General features: G+C 36.8%; 1 long non-coding RNA gene across 1 annotated transcript; it reads left to right on the forward strand.

The window, feature by feature from the left end:
* Positions 1-2,088: 2,088 nt before the first annotated feature.
* On the forward strand, positions 2,089-3,742 carry LOC118802440. Its single transcript, XR_005006671.1, has 3 exons — positions 2,089-2,231; positions 2,864-2,901; positions 3,620-3,742. It is a non-coding gene; the product is annotated as an uncharacterized LOC118802440 (long non-coding RNA).
* The last annotated feature ends 4,295 nt before the right edge of the window (positions 3,743-8,037 follow it).

Raw genomic sequence — 8,037 nt, forward strand, 5'->3', positions numbered from 1 at the left:
TTTATTATTATACACCTCATCTGAAACATCGGGACACTTGAGCTGTGTGTAAAATGCTGAGAATTCTCTATCCATACAGAATAGCGGTACACAATAAAAATATCCTGGTACTGTGCATACAGTTGTGTACTGTTAATTGATTCACAAAGGGTTGAATTTTTACCTGGAAAGCAATTTTTTTCAGACCCCTTAAAATCCGAACACTGACTCAAACAAACATATATCCAGAGATTTTTATCACTAATAACACCAGAGAATTTTGAGAAATGTTGTACATGCATACTCAGCTGTCACTGTGTCTTAAGATGTCTTGACAGTATTTATAAGATGTCTTGAGACATTTTTTTATGCCAAGACGTCTCAAGAAACCTCTTCAGAACATCTTAAGACATTTACATTTACATTTATGGCATTTGGCAGACGCTCTTATCCAGAGCGACTTACAGTGTGATCTACACAGGTAGGCGAAGGTAGTGTTAGGAGTCTTGCCCAAGGACTCTTATTGGTATAGTGTAGAGTGTTTACCAAGGTGGGGTTTGAACCCCAGTCTACAGTGTAGAAGGCAGAGGTGTTACCCACTACACTATACCAACCACCAATACCAAGACATATGAGTGAAGACACTGTCTTTGTCTTGAGACATGAAAGTTAACGTCTTAAGACAAAGAAGTAATTATTTTGTGTGTCTTGAAGACGAGGCATAACTTAAGACATCACTTTGTCTTAAGACATAGAGATGTTGTGTCTTAAGACAGTTCAGTTGAGACCAAAGAGTGGTCCATTACAAAAGGTCCTGTGGTATGAGTGTGGTATTCCTGTGATACTGCCAAACTGAAAATTACTACTGAGGATTACCACAGCACTGCCTAATGTACAATATAATGAGAATATAACTATATAAGAGAGAATATAAGTATGTCCTCAAGAAACAGCCTGCTGTAATCTTATGGTTTTTGTGTGATATTACTAAAAGAATATTCACAAAGGTTTTACTTGCTGTACTTTTGTGATTCTTTTTTTTTGTATGTTTTGTTTTTTGATTATTGCAGAAATGTGTTTACTGTGGCAAAATAGCAAAAGAAAAAATCAATTCTTAAACCATTTACCTTACCTTAAAATGTTTAAACTCATTTCCAAACTCATTTCATTGAAGTTCATGGTAGAATAACTTTTAATTTGTAACATTTACCAAAGGAGATAATCACAGTCAGTCACAGCCTTTTGCTCATTTGCAGAAAACATGCTATGATTAAAACAACATTGATCTATTTTCAAATGTACAACTGTAACCAGAGACAACAAGCTAGGAACCAAGATAAAACAACTTTGTGCTAATAGGAAGTAAATGTACTTAACAGCTAACCTGAGCACTTTAGAGATCTCATACCACCAAAACTTAATGCAAAAAAAAGCACTTGGTTCACTCTCTTCAACATCTACACTTCTGTTTATTTTCTTAAGCAGATCAGAGCTGCCCAAAGTTAGACTTTTAATTTGTATAACTTTCAAAATTATTATCTCCAGTATTTGGAAAACACGAACAATAATAAACAAATATATCTGAGTAGTAATATATAAAGACCTGTATTGTTTCACCACCTAAAATTACATAATAAACAGATTTTTGTTTAAATGTCCAACTTCATACTTTGACTTTAATATATTAAGACATGGCCTCCAGTGATGCTGTATGATAATGCTGCACAGCTGTCTTATGTATTTCAAGGGTTTGCAGTTTTCTATTCTGTGTCTAGATTAAAAAAACAAACAAACAAAAACATAGCAGCACAGTTCATTCAGTACAGCAGAGCCGTGCGAACCAGAAAAAAAGATCTATGGGAGGACAAACAAAAGACTGGCGGGAGTTTAGACCAATCAGAGCGCGGGACTCCGCCGCTTGGACGTTCGGTTTTGAAGCGCGAGCGCTCTCCGCCGTTCCTCCGTTTAAAGCCAAACGCGGCCGTTACAGCCGTTACAGTGAGCGGGTCTCTCAGGTCGCTACCGCGGGCAGTTTATCGAGTTTGTTTAGCGAGTGTTAAACCTCGATAAGACCGTCTCTTACACTCCTTACTAAGACAGCGCCGCCTGCCGGGTGACGCTTTCAGCTCCCAGAAACGAGGATTTTCAGCTGCGTAGCTGACTAACGATAACTACTGACTGGACCGAGTGGAGTGGAGACTGGTTTTACGACTGGAGTCCCGACTGCAGCGGTCAGAGTCTGCTTTTAAAAGGTGAGTAGTGACAAAATGAGATGAGCAGCCTCACTGACAGTCAGCTGGAGTAAACTTTTGTTTCTGTATTTCTGGGTTGATCTGCCGAGTGAAGACACCAGCGGTAGGTTAGCGTATGTAGTTAGCTAGCTAGCGGCTAAGCGGCGTGTCTGTTTACGCCTCGCGGCTGCGTCAGATCTCGCTTGGCACGCGCTCCAAATGAAAGACTGCCTCAGAAATAAACCTAAGACTGAACACAGTGCAGTAGGGTCAGCACACTGATCACGGTGCAGCAGGGTCAGCGCCCTGATCACAGTGCAGCAGGGTCAGCGCACTGATCACAGCGCAGCAGGGTCAGCACACTGAACAATACAACAATGAAACTGAACATAGTCCGTCAGTCTGTGTGGTTCAGAGAGGGTAGTAATAATTTTAATTTGCTCAGTTACATTTACTCTAGTAACGTCTTGGTGGATTTGTACTTTCTAGAGTATTTTTAAAATGTATTATCTGTGCTTTAGATTAATAATCTATGTTTTACTCGGCTACGTTTATTAGTAATATATAATGACCAGTTTGTTTTGTGTTTTTCATTGTTATGCCTTACTGTTGTTGTTTTGCTGCATTTACCTCATGTGTCTGTTTTGTTTTAGATGTTTCTCATCAGAAATCATCTGAAGCTGAGCAACTGGTGAGACTCAAGTTTTTTTTTAAATGAAACTATAAGAATGTCAGACAGATGTTTAGATTTGGTGGGTATTTCAAATTCATAATTCATGAAGTATTTATGGTAATACAGAAGAGCAGAATGTTTAGGTAAAGCCAGGTTACAGTATTCAAATATCTGCGCTTTGTTCACTCAATTTATTAATATGTTATTTGCCATTACAGGTGTGTTCAAAATATCGATATGGCAATATCACCAACACTATGTCAATATTTATGAATTTACTTCTTCACAGTGCTTTAATGTGTGTTACTGCAAGTCTCAGAGCCCTACAATTTATAGCATAAAGCATGTGGTAAACACGATCTAATAGAGTTCAGCTCTTATTAATAATCATTTCATGTAATAATTCTCTGTGAGAGAGATTAGAGGCATTGAACTCTTCAAACGTCTGGTTCTTGTCACTGCCACTATGAACAACTCTGACTCTGTAAGTTTTTCCACAGTGGAACATTTTGTATCAAACTATTTTTTGGCATCTTAATGATGAAATTGTGCTTAAAAATCATGTAATTCTTCTTTAACACAGCTTTTAACAGATACAGATATCAGTACTAAGCTCACACCTACCTCAATAGCAAATGATCATTTCTGTCACGTGTTGACTGAGGCATGTTAGAGGATGAAAACAATAGAATTGTGAATTATCTAATCAACTTTGTTGTTTTCAATCCTTCCCAAGGAACATTCTCTCTTTGGGCCTCATCCAGTATGGTGGCAGTCCATATCATTTTCAACACTCAACTGTGCTCTTACACAAGTGGCCTCATCCTGATGCTTCTTTCATTACACTGAAAATCATTGTCTGAACATCAGCTATGCGTGTGAGCTGGGTGCCACACTGGAGTTCATGCATAGGTATTATTTAAAGCCTTGTCACATTTCTTTGTGTACTAAATGCCTGAGTTGATTTTAGATGAGTAAAATTATGTATACTGTACATTATATTCTACTTATAAAGGGAATATATAATGCTTTCCCTTTTATTTACTGTGTTATGTAGCTTTTTGTGCATGCAAGATACAAAGCTGAAAGTATATGCCAGAGGGAGAAATTCTTTCCCACAGAAACCACTTTTCTCAGCTGCCTGAGGCCTGGAGTTCCCCAGCCCTTTTCCTTTGTTACAAGAGGATGTAATCCCATAACACAATCCTTATTGCCCACCTACCAGCAAGCTTGGCACGCCCTCACACAACGCAACGCATCTACCGGAGCCCGTGTATTGGCGGAACCACTCTGGTGCTTGATCAGTCAGAGCCAAGTGAGTGAGCTAACTAATCTGAGCATACTGGGCTCATCAGGAAGGAGGGGCTTAAAGACACTGAGGCTCTAACAGAGCGTTTCAGACAGAGGGTGAGTAAACAATTACAGTATGAGAAAAATAATGTGTTTCTGGAACACTGAAGCATGTAAATGTATTATAGTAGACCCCAAAAATAAATGTATGAACATTGGAAATTAGCATAACAGGTCCCTTTTAAATTCAGCCTGCTTGTGTATGCAGATCCAAAAGTAATTTCAAATTTATTGTCTTAAAATTGATTTTTTAACAGATGCATTTTCCTCATATCTCTGACAAAGAAGACCAACACTGAGAAAAAACAGAGGAAGAAGCGATGGGCTGTGAATCTGACAGTTCTCTCACTCATCACGGATTTAACTCTGAAAGGAGAGATCGGTAACATTAGCAGTGCGATATCAGTAATGTTAGTGTTCAGGCATTACGGCATGGACATATGCACACTGAGTTATCTGTGTCCTGTTTCCTGTGTCCACATATGTCCACAGCTTGACTCTATTCCAGCTACCAGCACATCTGAGTCTGGTATTAATTGTTTGACAGCTGATCATTATCTGGCTCAGGTATGTTATGAGTACTGCTGGGGTTCAGACCTCTGTATTACTCTGTTGGTCAGTTTTTCTTTTTAGTCCATATTAATTTGTCTTAAAATTGTTTCCTATCATTTATAATTGTTCATAGTACTATATTGTTAATAACCTCAGCATAACTTATATACGGAATAACAGCAGGCCTTAAAATCAGATTCATTGGTTTGTGGAACCAGTTAACATGTTTTTCTCTTTCTGTAGAACATATCAAGTGTGATGACGCTATTGTACTGTGCATATACACAGTTGTAAAAACAATAAACAATAACTGTAATTATATTTTTTGAAAGCTATGTGGGTGCTTTTTCATGGGCTATGCTTTGGATTGCAGAGTAAATTATTTGAATGTAGAAGTATTCTGAATTTTTAACAGATTAACAAGGAAATACAAAACTGTAAAATAGTGATTTTCCATACCCCTTTAAATTACTTTACTGTAATTTATGCATACTTATTATTGTTCTTGTTCTCCTTATTATTATTTTAAAAGTTGATAAAATGATACCTTCATTAAAAATGAAGCAACTGTAAAATAGTCTGTAAAAAAATGTATTTAACACATTTTACCACATTTTTAAAACATTAAGGGTTAATTACTATAAAAAGGTATTTAAAAGAACTGAATTAAATTTTTAAATTTTGCTGCAACACTGTATTACAAAATAGTTGCATAAGAGTCTTCTCTCATACTACCACCATGTTGAAGGCATGGTATGAACTCACAAATAAACTTTCATCATATCACTGATTCCATAAACTTTTCTAATGCAGCAGAAACATTTAAAGGAGAATTCCACATTTTTCTAAACTTGGCATAATTCTGTCATTGCGATGTAAACAAAATCATTTAGTGGTTTCATATAAAATGGCTTATTGTAGAGAAAGCTACAGACTGGGAACCATGTGCCTATTATTATTATTATTACTTTTGTTGTTAAATTTGTTCTGAAATGTATAAATGTAGTATGTACTAATGTATGTAATGTTTGTATGTTTATAAAATGATATGCAATATATTAAAATAAATGATACCATTATGCATCCTACATAGAACAAAAAAATTAACAAAAAAAATAATTACTATAATTTTAACTATAAATAGTGTTACATTTTAAAATTCCCTTTTAAAAGTAAAAGATTTGTTTAAAAAAATGTAGGTAAAATTTAAAAATACATATTATACATCCTACATCTTGAGACGTCTTGAGATGTTATTATTGCCAAGACATCTTAAGATCCGTGTCTATAGACACGTCTTAAAGACATGTCTTCATGTCTTAAGACATGCCTCAAGATGTCCTAAGACATCTTCATAATGTGTCTTTAGACATGTCTTAAGACATCTCAAGACATGGTGATGGCTGGGTATGTGTTTGCAACTTCATCACTGTTTACAAGCTTTGAAAGGGTCTCTTTCAAGTAAATACGTACTTTATTCAAAACATACTTATTTATATTGATTTCTTAACACAACTGGAAGTGTACAGTAGTAGTATTAGTATTAGTAGTAGTAATAATAATAATAATAATAGAAGGATGTGATTATACTTAAGTAGCACATAGAGTATATTCACATAACACTGAGTGAAAAATGTTTGTTTTTGTGCAGATTAACTCTGGTGAAGGGGCACCATTTCACTAAATCAGGAAAGAATCAATGGAGATGGAGTCTTAATGGTTTAAAGAAAATGACCAACAGGTGCTTGATGGGGAGAAGCTATCCCACCACAAGTGAGTGTATGTATATATACACACACAGGTTGCGTTATTTGGTACACCTACCTACACTCAGGCTACACTCACTGCCAATTTTTTAGGTCCACTTACCAAACAGGAGCACTTTGTACATCAGATTGTAGTCCATCTGTTTCTCTGCATACTGTATTAGTTTCCTTTTACCCTGATATTCAGTGGTCAGGACCCCCACAGGACCACCACAAAGCAGGTATTATTTGGGTGGTAGATGATTCTCTGCACTGCAGTGACACTAATGTAGCGTGCTTTGCTGTTTTAATTCATAAATGGATCAGAACTTTTTGAGCAAAGTCAGATCTGCATCTGCATGCGGCAGGATGTTTAGAAGGACCAATAGTAAATTTATGGCTGACTGCTAAAGAGACGTCTCACAGCCCATTTGCTGCTTTTTGGCAACCTGGTGCAGAAGTGGGGAGGGGGTGGCTCACCTCAGAATAGACCTACTTTGACCCAGAGGTCTGAAGACTTCCTTTTTCTTTTGACTAACAGTTTAAGGGCAACATAATGGAACGTCATGCCACCCCTTTATAAACATGCTGAAGAGACCTTTGGACATCGCTGAAGTAAATTTTGGGATACTGATAAATCGGGACTTTCGAAAATTCCTTTCCCTCTCTCTCACACCCATACATCTCACCTTCCCCCACAAAGAGAGACATCTAACCTAAACAAAGGCCAAAGATGGCCCACCAATCAACTCTGGGTGAGGGGACTGTTGAGACCTCACGGATCCCTGAGCAGACCCCTCGGTGTGGCCAGATACTCTTAAGTGCATTCCTTCAGTATCATAAATTTGGGGTTTGTGCAGAGGCTAGGCTCCTGAGAGCCCTGCTTTCTGGCAAAGTATTCACAAGGTGATCTTTAATCAAGTATCAATCAAATGCCTTTCCTTTATCAAACTGTGAAGAACACCTCTGTTACTGTTAACATGTTGCCTTGTCAGGCGTCAATTGATTAATCCCTGCCAAAGGGAATTCATACCTAACTTTCTACACTATGTTCTTTTATATTCTAGTAGTTATTTTGATTCTTGAATTGTAACCCTTCCTCACTGATCTAGGTTATTGTATTGATCTTTGATCATTTGCAACTATGTTCATTTCACCCATTATATAATTTTTCTTTTTCTTTTGTTTGAGAAACAACCCATGTATTTCGTGATCACTGTTAATCTTATATATCTGCTTTTCTTGCAAGTCTTCTTGTAGTGTTATTAGAAGTAGGATTCTAAAGTTTGTAGCTTGTGTGACTATGTACACTTTAATCATAGAGTTTCTCCCAACATATCTACAGAATTATTGATGATTACGTACTCACTTATTTTACTCTGAGTTATTATGTAACCGTTCATGTAAGCATTGTTTAGAAATAGTAATGTGACGTATGACCTCGGAATTGTCTTAACAATTTAATTCTTTTGACTAAGTAGTTCCTACTTCTTATATGACTAGAATG

The sequence above is a fragment of the Colossoma macropomum genome, unplaced genomic scaffold (assembly GCF_904425465.1).
Source record: "Colossoma macropomum unplaced genomic scaffold, Colossoma_macropomum, whole genome shotgun sequence".
Taxonomy (NCBI): Eukaryota; Metazoa; Chordata; class Actinopteri; order Characiformes; family Serrasalmidae; genus Colossoma; species Colossoma macropomum.